This window comes from Lissotriton helveticus, chromosome 2_1 (assembly GCF_964261635.1).
Source record: "Lissotriton helveticus chromosome 2_1, aLisHel1.1, whole genome shotgun sequence".
NCBI lineage: Eukaryota > Metazoa > Chordata > Amphibia > Caudata > Salamandridae > Lissotriton > Lissotriton helveticus.
Window position 1 is genome coordinate 22,647,718 of NC_136059.1, and position 14,503 is coordinate 22,662,220.

The following is a 14,503-nucleotide window of genomic DNA, read 5'->3' on the forward strand; positions in this document are numbered from 1 at the left end:
GTCACCTCGCTGACCCCGTGGGTCTGTTACGACAACAAGAGCGCAAGACGGGGTTGTCACGTCACCAACCCAGCGGGTCTGTGACGACAACATAAGCTCAGGGCGGCGCTGTCACCTCACTGACCCCGTGGGTCTGTGACGACAACATGAGCTCAGGGTGGGGGTCTCACCTCACTGACCCCGTGGGTCTGAGACAACAACAAGAGCGCTGGGCGGGGCTGTGACATCACTGACCCCGTGGGTCTGTGACAACAACAAGAGCGCAGGGTGGGGGTCTCACCTCACTGACCCCGTGGGTCTGAGACAACAACAAGAGCGCTGGGCGGGGCTCTCATCTATCTGACCCCGTGGGTCTGTGACCACAACAAGAGCGCAGGGTGGGGGGTCTCACCTCACTGACCCCGTGGGTCTGAGACAACAACAAGAGCGCTGGGCGGGGCTCTCATCTATCTGACCCCGTGGGTCTGTGACCACAACAAGAGTGCAGGGTGGGGGTCTCACCTCGCTGACCCTGTGGGTCTGTGACGACAACAAGAGCGCAAGGCGGGACTGTCACCTCACTGACCCCGTGGGTCTGTGACGACAACAAGAGCGCAGGGCGGGGCTGTCACCTCACTGACCCCGTGGGTCTGTGACAACAACAAGAGCGCAGGGTGGGGGGTCTCACCTCACTGACCCCGTGGGTCTGTGACAACAACAAGAGCGCAGGGTGGGGGTCTCACCTCACTGACCCCGTGGGTCTGTGACCACAACTAGAGTGCAGGGTGGGGGTCTCACCTCACTGACCCTGTGGGTCTATGACCACAACAAGAGCGCAGGGTGGGGGTCTCACCTCACTGACCCCGTGGGTCTGTGACCACAACTAGAGTGCAGGGTGGGGGTCTCACCTCACTGACCCTGTGGGTCTGTGACGACAACAAGAGTGCAGGGCGGGGCTGTCACCTCGCTGACCCCGTGGGTCTATGACCACAACAAGAGCGCAGGGTGGGGGTCTCACCTCACTGACCCCGTGGGTCTATGACCACAACAAGAGCGCAGGGTGGGGGTCTCACCTCACTGACCCCGTGGGTCTGTGACCACAACTAGAGTGCAGGGTGGGGGTCTCACCTCACTGACCCTGTGGGTCTGTGACGACAACAAGAGCGCAGGGTGGGGGGTCTCACCTCACTGACCCCGTGGGTCTATGACCACAACAAGAGCGCAGGGTGGGGGTCTCACCTCACTGACCCCGTGGGTCTGTGACCACAACTAGAGTGCAGGGTGGGGGTCTCACCTCACTGACCCTGTGGGTCTGTGACGACAACAAGAGTGCAGGGCGGGGCTGTCACCTCGCTGACCCCGTGGGTCTGTGACGACAACAAGAGCGCAGGGCGGGGCTGTCACCTCACTGACCCCGTGGGTCTGTGAAGACAACAAGAGCGCAGGGCGGGGCTGTCACCTCACTGACCCCGTGGGTCTGTGAAGACAACAAGAGCGCAGGGCGGGGCTGTCACCTCACTGACCCCGTGGGTCTGTGACGACAACAAGAGTGCAGGGCGGGGCTCTGACGTCACTGACCCCATGGGTCTGTGACCACAACAAGAGCGCAGGGTGGGGGTCTCACCTCACTGACCCCGTGGGTCTGTGAAGACAACAAGAGCGCAGGGCGGGGCTGTCACCTCACTGACCCCGTGGGTCTGTGACGACAACAAGAGCGCTGGGCGGGGCTGTGACATCACTGACCCCGTGGGTCTGTGACTACAACAAGAGCGCAGGGTGGGGGTCTCACCTCACTGACCCCGTGGGTCTGTGACAACAACAAGAGCGCAGGGTGGGGGTCTCACCTCACTGACCCCGTTGGTCTGAGACAACAACAAGAGCGCTGGGCGGGGCTGTCACCTCACTGACCCCGTTGGTCTGTGACCACAACAAGAGCGCAGGGCGGGGATATCACCTCACTGATCCCGTGGGTCTGTGATGACAACAAGACCGCAGGGTGGGGGTCTCACCTCACTGACCCCGTGGGTCTGTGACCACAACTAGAGTGCAGGGTAGGGGTCTCACCTCACTGACCCCGTGGGTCTGAGACAACAACAAGAGCGCTGGGCGCGGCTCTCATCTATCTGACCCCGTGGGTCTGTGACCACAACAAGAGCGCAGGGCGGGGCTGTCACCTCACTGACCCCGTTGGTCTGTGACCACAACAAGAGCGCAGGGCGGGGCTGTCACCTCACTGACCCCGTGGGTCTGTGACGACAACAAGAGCGCAGGGTGGGGGTCTCACCTCACTGACCCCGTGTGTCTGTGACAACAACAACAGCGCAGGGTGGGGGTCTCACCTCACTGACCCCGTTGGTCTGAGACAACAACAAGAGCGCAGTGCGGGGCTGTCACCTCACTGACCCCGTGGGTCTGTGACCACAACTAGAGCGCAGGGTGGGGGTCTCACCTCACTGACCCCGTGGGTCTGGGACAACAACAAGAGCGCTGGGCGCAGCTCTCATCTATCTGACCCCGTGGGTCTGTGACCACAACAAGAGTGAAGGGCGGGGCTGCCGGCTCACTGACCCCGTGGGTCTGTGACAACAACAAGAGAGCAGGGTGGGGGTCTCACCTCACTGACCCCGTGGGTCTATGACCACAACAAGAGCGCAGGGTGGGGGTCTCACCTCACTGACCCCGTGGGTCTATGACCACAACAAGAGCGCAGGGTGGGGGTCTCACCTCACTGACCCCGTGGGTCTGTGACCACAACTAGAGTGCAGGGTGGGGGTCTCACCTCACTGACCCTGTGGGTCTGTGACGACAACAAGAGCGCAGGGCGGGGCTGTCACCTCACTGACCCCGTGGGTCTGTGACGACAACAAGAGCGCTGGGCGGGGCTCTCATCTATCTGACCCCGTGGGTCTGTGACCACAACAAGAGTGCAGGGTGGGGGTCTCACCTCACTGACCCCGTGGGTCTGTGACAACAACAAGAGCGCTGGGCGGGGCTGTGACGTCACTGACCCCGTGGGTCTGTGACAACAACAAGAGCGCAGGGTGGGGGTCTCACCTCACTGACCCCGTTGGTCTGAGACAACAACAAGAGCGATGGGCGGGGCTCTCATCTATCTGACCCCGTGGGTCTGTGACCACAACAAGAGTGCAGGGCGGGGCTGTCACCTCACTGACCCCGTTGGTCTGTGACCACAACAAGAGCGCAGGGCGGGGATATCACCTCACTGATCCCGTGGGTCTGTGACGACAACAAGACCGCAGGGTGGGGGTCTCACCTCACTGACCCCGTGGGTCTGTGACCACAACTAGAGTGCAGGGTGGGGTCTCACCTCTCTGACCCCGTGGGTTGAGGTACTGGGTTTTTCAGAACCGGTACTGATCCGGTAACCCAGCGGTGCCAGGGTACACCCAAAGACCTCGAGTTCTTCCTGATTTAGACCACAGAAACTCAGAGTCTTCTAGGTGAAGTCAAAGATCGATTTTATTGGCTGCAACCAAGGTAACAAGCGTCCTAGAAGTACAACACACAGGAAGTATGTTCTCAGGAGACTGCCGCAATTCACGAAGTCAGGCTTCTCTTTTTATGCAAAATAATAAGCTTCAGGCAAACATTCCTAGATTTTCAGGATACTATTCACATATTTCGAACACAAATAAGTAACAGAGTTATGATGACAAGCTCACATTTCGGTTGTCCATTCCATAATGAATTGCCCGGCAAGGTCCGGCATTTCCATCAGATATCGGTGTTCCCCCAATAAAACGAGCACGTCCCCATCATAAAACAAGTCAGAGAAAAAGAGTGGGGCCAGGTGTGGGCAAGATTCGGCAGGGTGTGTGTGTGTGATGAAAGGGTTTTATGGACGGTTGCGCCTAGATGCTATCTCAACCGGCCACTGGGAGAGGAACTGACCAAACGGGTTTGGCCTGGGGCGATGGTTCCAACCTGCCCAGGTCACAGGAGAGTCAATCAAGGAGTACGTGTCCTTTCGATGTTGAATTAAGCCTATGTGAAGGGCAACACACAAAATGGCTGCCATATACAAAATGGAAGCCAAGGATTTACGGTACGAGTGACGCTTTCGAGGTGAAACCATCACTCGAATGCGACGAAAATGCTTGTGCATAATGTACTCGTCATTCTCGGTCTTTTGATACCCAACTCGTCATGATACGACAAAGTTTTATTCTCGAGTCCAGAATTGTTACATGAGTTCGGGATTTTCAGTACTACAAACCCTCCTTTTGCCCTTACATAGGCAATTTAACCTAATCTCCTGCTAATCTGAGTCTAGGTCGATATTCCTAAAGTCATTGAGATGTTGCTGTAACATCATCCTAGTACTTAGCTCGTCTCTGGATACAGGTTTCCTTACACATGATGTGACACAGAGGCCACATATTGCAGGAGCACACTGCACGCACAGACAGAAAAGGAAAAGGACGGCCAAGACCATCCCAATGACCATCAGAATTTTCCATCCCCAGCCGGATATCAGTTCCCAGAACCACCCCATTAATGACCAATCTCCTTTATCCACATGAATGGACTCGGAGATCTTATGCAGTTTGGAGATGGCCTGGTACACTGTTGGAGCGTTATCTGGGATGCAAACGCAGCAGCTCGATTGGATCAATCTACATACCCCACCTCGGTCTGCAAGTATGACATCTAAAGCAACCCTGTTCTGAAGGGTCATAAGACGATCTGACTGGAGCTCAGCAGTCAAGTTACTAAGGGCACCAGCAGTTTCAATCACGGTGGATTCAACTACCCTTGTCAATTGCCTTATGTTCCTGCTGTTGGCCATGGATCCCCAGAACGGCAGAAAACCCTTTGCAAAGTCCCCAAATTGTTGACCTGCAGTGTCTTCTTTACTCAAGACACCTCTAACTATCCTTGTCCTGTGGTAATCTGCCGCTGCTGTGTAGGTGGGGGGCAACAGGAAGGAAACAAAACATGAGCCCGAAAAGTCAGGGGGCAACCATGTATAGGCTCTATCATGGCAGATGAAGTAAGTACCCTTAGCTGCTAAAAACGCAGGGGAAGTCTGAGACCCAAAAACATACGTTTCTGTACAGACACTTTTCCCTAACTGAGCTCTGGGATTATTGCCAATACCTTGCAGACACAGGTTGCCCTGATGGGGTACGATCCAGATCGGGGAAGACCTCTTCGCTTGCTGTTTCTCACTTATAGTAGCTCCATATCCGGTCACGTTCCAACCTACATATGCAAATATCTCATCTTCCGGAGTATTTTCATAAGAAATTACTTCCTTAATCATGTCAACTATACCTTTGACTAGGGCGCTAGTCTTGAGGTTGTCTTTTACAGAACGTAGGGGTTGGACTTCTCGTGCATATATGAACATCGTTCTGTATGCCCACACAGAGCCATTACGACTGAAAGGTAGGACTAGATAAGGGATACCTTTATCCGTAGTGTGAGGCATAAGGCCGCAAACCCAACAGTTAGTTGTGTTCATTACTAGCTGGTGCTGGTGCAGGAGCTGAACGAAGGAGTTATTAATGAACTCTAATCTTCTATTGGATTCATGGTCAGGAAGGGAGTGTAAAGAGTGAGAGGAAACAGTAGGAGGAGGAGGTGTAGGGGATGTAGGTGGTGCGAATGTTACATGAAAGGAGAATAAAACATATCCGATTAAAAATATCATCACACTGAATATAATGAAAATGCACCATATTAAAAAACTTTTCTTTGTCATCACTCTACATAATTTGTGTTCAGAGTTCGTTTGTTCGGCAGGTCTCTCCATGTCAGAAAACTCCATCCTCTCTTAGAGTGCTGCCCGCGGTGGGAGGTTGATTCTGCTAAGGGATGCTTCTGTCAGTCCAGGGCAACTCCCTTAGACCAACCAGAACTACCGACCTAACGTCGTCAGCTGCACCCCAAAGACTTTTAGTCAACCGCGGCCCTAGCAGCGGAACCCGGATGGCGGTTCGAAAAACAAAAATAAGCAAGTTTTCTTCTAATGGGAGATCTGCGCTTTAAAAAGTACTTGGAGAAAAAGGAATTTTTTATTAGTCCATAGGTCTTGGTCTCAAATTATACAGTTTTCGTCCTGGTACTGTGTGGTCCTGAAACAAAGGTTCAGGCTCCAAAGTGTTCAATCGTTTCAACAGTGGCACAGTCTCTTGCAGAATGTTATCGTTTTCACGTTCAGAGCAAGTTCCTTTCACTCGTGCATCACTGAAAGGTACAAATTTCGGCACGGTGCCAGTCTCTGAGTCAACGACACCTTCCTGGACCCACTGGTCATACGGCAGAGGAAGAGGGATCCTCTTACAGTGGACCCCGTGGATCCAGTGCTTCCTCCCCTCCACTCGGACCGCTGATCTTGTGGAGAGAAGGACGAGGTGCGGTCCGGTCCACCTGGGCTGGTCGTTTTTCGTCCTCTGAAAATTCCTCACGAGGACCCAGGATCCAGGGCTGATGGCGTGGCCTGGAGTTTCAGAGACCGGAGGCAGGGTGTCGTTGACCTGTTGATGCAAAACACGTAATTTAGCCGTCAATTCATACAGGTAGTCAAGCAAAACAGGGTGTTCTAGCTCGCCAAACTTTTTGGGTCTAGGCACTCCCCATATGTTGGCCGGACGGCCAAAGACTATCTCGTAGGGGCTGAGTTTCACTCGCGAATGTACAGTCATTCTGGTAGATAGGAGTGCTAGGGGTAGAGCGTCAGGCCATTTAAGACCTGTGCTCGCTTGGATCTTGGCTAATTTCAACTTAAGCGTGCCATTGTAACATTCTACTAATCCAGCTGATTGGGGGTGATTTGCAGCGTGGAACTTCTGCCCAATGCCTAGTCCTTCGCATACATTCTTCATCACACGACCCACAAATTCACTCCCGTTGTCAGACCAGACCATTCTAGGCATTCCGAATCTAGGGAAGTACTCTTTCACAAGGGCTTTAGCTGTGGATAGGGCAGTATTGTCTTTTAGGGGGTATGCTTCCACCCATCTTGAGAAGGCACAAACAACAACTAGTACATATTTTAAATTGTTGCACCTCTCCATGTGAATGAAATCTAGCTTCAAAACCTCGAACGGATACGTGGGAGGTGCAAAATGACCAGCTGGAGTAGGGGTTCCCCTACCAGGATTGTGTTGCAGACACACCATGCAATTCTTGACGACATTCTCTGCACACTTGGGAATCCCTGAATTTTGCCATACTGGAGCCAACAACTTGCAAATTCCTTTCACGCTGATGTGAGCCATTCCATGAGCCATTGTCACTACTGCAAGCACATACGCATCGGGTAACAACCATCTCTGATGCTCTGACAATTCAATCCAACAACCATTCGCATCCATTCTACCCGTATTTTCTCTCCATGTGTTCAACTCTTTGTCTGTAGCCTCAGCTTGAATGGACTTCACACTCTCTATCGTGTCTTCACACATTCCAACATCACCAACCCATCATGCAGGTCCTGCAACATACATTCGGCTCATCACATTCTTCGCAGTTTCTTTCGCGATTTCGTCAGCAAATGCATTTCCACGACCAACATCATCCGTCACCTTCTTGTGAGCACTACATTTCACAATCGCCACTTGCAAAGGCAAGGTCAGTGATTCAAGGAGCTCATTCACCAACTGACCATGCTGAATCTTAGCTCCATGCGAAGTCAGGAACCCACGTTCTTTCCACAATCTTCCAAAACTGTGAGCCACACCAAATGCATACTGGCTGTCGGTGTAGATGGTCACTTTCATTCCTTTTGACAACACACATGCTCTTGTGAGTGCAATCAATTCTGCCGCTTGAGCTGAATTATGTGGAATACGTGCAGTTTCAACAATCGTGTGCAAAGTCGTGACAGCATATGCTGCAGTCGTGTCACCATTCGGTAGCTTGAAACATGAACCATCCACCCACAATGTACCATCACATTCAGCAAGAGGAGTATCACAGAGATCTACTCTCCCTTTCGTTTCTTCTTCTGTTTTAAGGAAACAATCATGCTGTTCTGAAGCATCTAATTCTTCTACAATTGGCAACAATGTGGCTGTGTTTAATGTGCTGCATCGTTTTATTTGGACATGACTCGCTAGCAAGGTCAATTCGTAGCCGGACAATCGAGCACTAGTTAAGTGCTGTGTCCTGGTTCTGTTTAACAATATGTCTACTGCATGTGGGACCGTAACAACTAGGGTGTTATCCATCACTATACCAGCAGACTGTCGAATAGAAACAGCTGCTGCTGCTGTAGCTCTTAGACAACTTGGCAATGCTTTTGCTACCGGATCTAAGGTCGACGAAAAATATGCACATGGACGCTGTTTGTTTCCAAATAACTGAGTCAGAACTAAGTGTGAGCGGTAAATCCGTTACGTCCGCGGATTTTTCGGATTTTTAGTGAATACGCAATCCGCGTATTTTACGTATTTTTCACAAAATCCGAAAAAAAAATCCGCGGATGTAACGGGTTCAAAAGTTGAACCCCCACTCATGTAACTATTTTACAATGGCGCCAGCAAGCTGCCAGCGCCGTTGTAAAATAGTTACAAAGTTAGCTTGCACAGGAACCACTAGATAAAACGAAGCAGGTGCTGCTTTATTTTATCTAAGTGCTTCCTGTGCAAGCTAACTTTGTAACTATTTTACAACGGCGCTGGCAGCTTGCTGGCGCCATTGTAAAATACACTCAAGAGACCCCTGCGCCCTTCGGCGCGATTGCATAGTAACACACACATGGTCGCTGGAACTAGTTGAAGCTCAAATGCAGTGACTCATTCATCAGCCCAGAAACAATCGAGAGCGTTGTCGAGGCTGGGCAATGTGCCTTCTTTACCAAATCTACCGTCGAAAGTCAGCTGTGATGCTGGATAGAGGCCTTTGCATCCTTGACTTTCACGAGCACAATCCCTGTGCTGTTCCTGTGACCAGGAGTCTCTGTATCTTCATCTGCTGCTCTGATCGGCCTCTGACCTTTTATACACACAAGAGGCATGTGCACTCGCATGGAAGCCCCGTCCGTTTGGCCATGAGTAGGCACATTGTGTTTGCACGGGTTTCTGCACGTTCGCGAGCGTTTTGTACAATAAAACCCTCGCGAACTTGCAGAAACCCGTGCGAACACCAAAAAAAAAAATACGCTAGGATCCGCGGATTTTGCGTATTTTTGAAATCCGCAAATCCGCAAATCCGCGGATTGCCAATACGCAAAATCCGCTCATGCTTAGTCAGAACTGATAATGCACAACCTTGTTTCTCGTGGACATACAATGTAAAGGGCTTACTGTAGTTGGGGGTACCCAACACAGGAGCTGAACATAATGCATCACGTAATTCAGAAAAACTTTTCTGGCACTCTTCAGACCAAGGAACGGGATTGGGTGTATTTTTACACGTTAATGCCACCAAGGGTTTGGCTAATAACGAAAAATTTGGAATCCACTGTCTACAGTACGATGTAATACCCAAGAAAGCACGCACTTCTCTCTGTGTTCTTGCCACACTCAATTTCGCTATTGCCTGAATTCTTTCTGGGGTCAGTTTCCTTCCCTCTTTCGACAAGAGATGACCTAAGTAGGTCACTTCCTGTCGACAGTATTGTAGTTTGGAAAGTGACACCTTGTGATGCAAATCACACAGATGGCGCAACAATGACGATGTGGCTTTCCTACATATTTCCTCATTATCTGCAGCAATAAGTAAATCATCTACGTACTGTACGAGAGTGGCACCATCAGGTAAAACAATCGTATCAAGCGGTGTCTTTAGAGCTTGACTGTATATGGATGGACTTTCACAGTAGCCCTGAGCAGCGCGTTTAAAGCGGAAACTTCGTCCTCCTAACGTGAAGCCAAAAATATCCCTGCTCTCCTCAGCAATGGGGATGCTGAAGAAAGCATTCTTCACGTCAATCACTGAAAACCACGTTGCAGAAGATGGAATCATAGTCAGTAGGGCAGTAATGTCGGGGACAACTGGAAATTGTGGCACAACTATTTTATTGACCTCTCTCAGATCAATCACAAATCTGTACACAGGTGGCTGAGAAGGATCAGTTCGCTTCAAAACCGGCAGAACAGGACTATTGCAAACGTTACCTCTTGTCTCTTCAATGACATCCTTTTCAATTAGATCGTGAACGATCGCTAGCAACGCTTTTTCACCCTCACTAGAAATTCGGTATTGGGGAATTTGTGGCATTTTAACATTGGCTTTCAATGTTACAACATATGGTGGCATTTCTAAAAGACCCACATCATTAGGACCAGTAGCCCAAAGGATATCTGGAAGAGATGACAATTCTGTCGGAATTTTATCCCTCGACAAATACATTGGAGAAACCACCTTTTTACCTAGAGTAAGTTGTACTCCTGAAGGAGAACAGTACAAGGTCGCATGCAATCTTTTTAACAAATCTAATCCTAGCAAGTTTTCACCACAACCTGTTGTCAGAATAAGGGGTGCTTCTAATTCACAGGGACCACAGAAAGAGACAAAGGGTCAGAAATCGGATTTCTTACTGGGGCGCCAGAAAAACCTACTGATACATTCATTTCGCCAGACAAACGTGCGCCAGGGAGTTTGGAGTGCATAGGCCTTACAGAAGCTCTCCCTAGCGAGGGGAACTGGGGCTGCGAGCTGCTGAAGAGCCAGGACAAATTTCGATCTTATGCGCATTGTTTTTAGCCTTTGTAAAATATAATTTGGAGCGTTTTTAATGTTTTGTAATTCCGCCGTATTTTTACTATGGGGGCTGTTACAATAAGGGGAATTGAGTAGACAGGCACTCTGACACTCTACACACCTTCACTTCCTCTTCTTTCAGCCCAACCGCTTTGTATTTCACATCACTCGGCGGTGGGCGCCATCTTGAGTGAGGAAGGCGAGGTCAGCGCTCAAGTCGGGCCGGCCTCCCGCCCTCCCACTGTATTTAGACGTGCCCTTCCCAGCGCTCCCTGCCTTACAGAAGCTCTCCCTAGCGAGGGGAACTGGGGCTGCGAGCTGCTGAAGAGCCAGGACAAATTACGATCTTATGCGCATTGTTTTTAGCCTTTGTAAAATATAATTTGGAGCGTTTTTAATGTTTTGTAATTCCGCCGTATTTTTACTATGGGGGCTGTTACAATAAGGGGAATTGAGTAGACAGGCACTCTGACACTCTACACACCTTCACTTCCTCTTCTTTCAGCCCAACCGCTTTGTATTTCACATCACTCGGCGGTGGGCGCCATCTTGAGTGAGGAAGGCGAGGTCAGCGCTCAAGTCGGGCCGGCCTCCCGCCCTTCCTCCTTCCTATATCATGTGTCACCCCCCCAGACGGTGCAGCGGGCTGGCGCAGCGGGCGCGCCGGTTGCGCGCCGGTTGCGCGCCAAAGCCGCGCCAAAGCCAAGCCCGTCTGCGCCCGTCCGCGCCAGGATCGCGCCGGGCGCGGGCCACGCTGCTCTAAACCTCCCTGTTTGCAGGTATGACTCCAACGCGCTGCTCTCCTTGCGCCCGGAAATTGCAAGCCTGACCTGTAAAGTGCACTCCCCCACAGACCTCTCCCGGGGCCCTTTTTCCTGTCGCTCATGCGGATGGGCATCCGTGGCACCCGCTCGTCCTACTTCTTCCACTCCTTCCCCTCCCCGTCACAAGTCGGTCTCCCTCACTTGCGGTCTTATCAATGCCAGATCTTTAGCTCGCCACGGGCAAGACATCCATGACCTTATTCTGTCTCATGGTCTTGACGCCCTATTCATCACTGAATCCTGGCTACACGATGCCTCTAACCCTGACCTGGCAACTGCCCTCCCTCCTGATTTTACCATCTTCAGGCGGGACAGGCCCAACGGTCGAGGAGGTGGGCTGGCTATCAATATTAAGAAACACTTCAGGTGCCACACATTCGATCTAGCCCCCCTCAAGGATTGTGAGAGCATTGGCTTTGTGATCCACATTAACTCCTCCTCCTCCCTATCAGGAGGGCTTGTCTATCGTCCCCCGGGGAATGCCACATCATTTTTGGACTCCCTTGACGAGACTCTGGGATCACTCATGACCCACTATCCCACCTTCACCCTTCTCGGGGACTTCAACCTTCGCCTGGAATCCCGCACAGACCCTCTCACCTCCAACTTCTTACAGTCATTGGAGATCTTCGGTCTTTCCCAATTGGTCCACCTCCCTACCCACCAGGCCGGACATACACTTGACGGCATCTGCTCTAACCTGGCTTTCCTAGATGTCTCTTCCCCATTACCGCAAATATGGACAGACCACTGTTTCATCCCCTTTTCCATTTTGACCAAACCCTCTGCGTCATTGCGCCTCAACCACTTTCCCACCACCTTTCCCACCAATTGGAAGAAAGTAGCTGAGCGCATCAAGCTGAACCCGCAGCCCCTTGTCCCCCCCCCCATCGAGGGAGATGCATCACAGGATTCTATAAACTTTCATTTGTGGATGGATGGTGTGGTTGCCGCCAACTCCAACCCCACCACCCATAAACCAGCCCAAGGCAAAAGGAAGCCTAATGCCCCTTGGTACACCCAGGCCCTCACTGAGTGTCACCTAAAGTGTAGGGTCCTGGAAAGAGAGTGGAGGAAGACGTATGATCCCTCATCCAGATCTATATACATCCTCCAGAGGAAACATTACCTTTCTTGCATAAAAAAAGCAAAAAAAGTATTCTTCACATCAGCCATAGACGCAGCCAAACAGAAACAACAAACCATCTTTGACATATTAAAGTCTTTCACCCACCCAAAGGCACTGGCTCTTGAAATTCCCCCATCCCAAATCCTCTGCGACCAAATAGCAGATTTCTTCATTGATAAAATCAAGAATATCCATCAGGACTTCCCTCCTCCACCTACTTTCATACAAGACTGTGGCACAACCACTCCCTCTTTTAACAACTTTACCTCAGTCTCCCCGGCACAAACACAAAAAGCTATCATGACCTGCAGATCAGGAGCCCCCACAGATTCCTGTCCCCCGATTATTTTACAGCACCTCATCGAGGCTGTCACCCCATCAATCAATTCCATTATTAATGAATCTCTTAATTCCGGCACTGTCCCTGCTGATTGGAAGAAGGCTACAGTTAAGCCCCTCATGAAGAAGCTAAATAAGTCCCCAACTGATTTATCCAACATGCGCCCAATCTCCCTCCTTCCTGTACTCGGTAAAATCACCGAGCAGTTAGTCCACGAAGAACTAAAAATTTTTGTGGAAAACAATCGCATCCTGCATCCACAGCAATCCGGCTTTCGCCCGGGCCACTCCACAGAAACTGCACTCATCGAATTGTCGGACACCATCAAGTTCCTGCAGGATGGGGGCAAACAAGCTGCTCTCATCCTGCTCGACTTAACCGCGGCCTTCGACACCATCTCTCATGCCATTCTCATTAACAGAATGCGCGAGATCGGTGTCGCGGGCTCCGCTCTTGCCTGGATTATTTCATTCCTTTCTAATCGATCGCAAACTGTATCCTTGGGCCCCTTTCTTTCTGGCGAAAGACTCATCACCTCAGGTGTGCCCCAGGGATCAATACTGAGCCCTCTCCTCTTCAATATATGCATGGCTCCCCTTCTTACGCTGATTGAATCCCATGGGATCCTCGTGACTTCTTATGCTGACGACACTCAGCTTGTTGTCACCATTGACAAAAGACACCCTGACTCCGCCCTTGGATTTCAAAATTGCCTCTCCCACGTTTTTTCCTGGCTTAACCTCAACCATCTTAAATGTAACAGTGCCAAAACAGAAATAATACCTCTAGGCAAAGACATCCTTTTTTCCCCTAAAGACTGGTGGCCTCAGAACTCCGAAGCGCCCCCGTGTGCGGTCACCTCAGCCCGCAATCTTGGAGTCCAATTTGACTCGTCCCTTAGCTTCGACGAGCACGTACGCATTACTGCTGGGCGCTGCTTTAGCCTGATTAAGCAGCTAAAGAATTTTTTTGACTTTCTGCCCATCTCAGCCAGGAAATCAGTCGCGGTGGCCCTCATTCTCTCCCGGCTGGATTATTGCAATGGCCTCCTAGCAGGCATAAAGAAATCTTCCCTTAAGAAATTGCAAAGTGTGCAACATGCAGCGGCCAGGCTAGTCCTAAAGCTCCCCCGCAGGTCCTCGGCCTCTGCAGCTCTTAACACCCTCCACTGGCTGCCCCTCCATAAGAGAATTCTTTTTAAGCTCCTTGTCACTGTGTTCAAATCCACCAGGCACACCGGCCCATCTTACCTGATCAAGCGCTTTCCGCGCTATATTCCAACGCGTTGTCTGAGGTCTTCAGGAGCCAATTTAATCTCAGTACCCAAAATTAAACTGAAAACTAAAGGTGGGAAAACCTTTGCTTTTTTGGCTGCTAAGGCATGGAATTGTCTTCCCCCCAACCTCAGGCATGCCCCTTCTGAACGCCTCTTTAGGAAACTCCTGAAGACCTGGATCTTCGCTCAATCTGACTCATCGGTCCTCGCAGCTATCTGATCCTGCTCTCTAATGCTGGTTCTCTGTGTGCTCAGCGCCAAGATGCTCCTCCCGGAGCGAT

At 51.0% G+C, this 14,503-nt stretch overlaps 1 protein-coding gene across 1 annotated transcript in view; it reads left to right on the forward strand.

Moving 5' to 3' along the window:
- LOC144817673 (uncharacterized) overlaps positions 1-14,503 on the forward strand; it is a 499,177-nt gene that overhangs the window by 336,826 nt on the left and 147,848 nt on the right. The gene's annotated exons all lie outside the window — the stretch shown is intronic.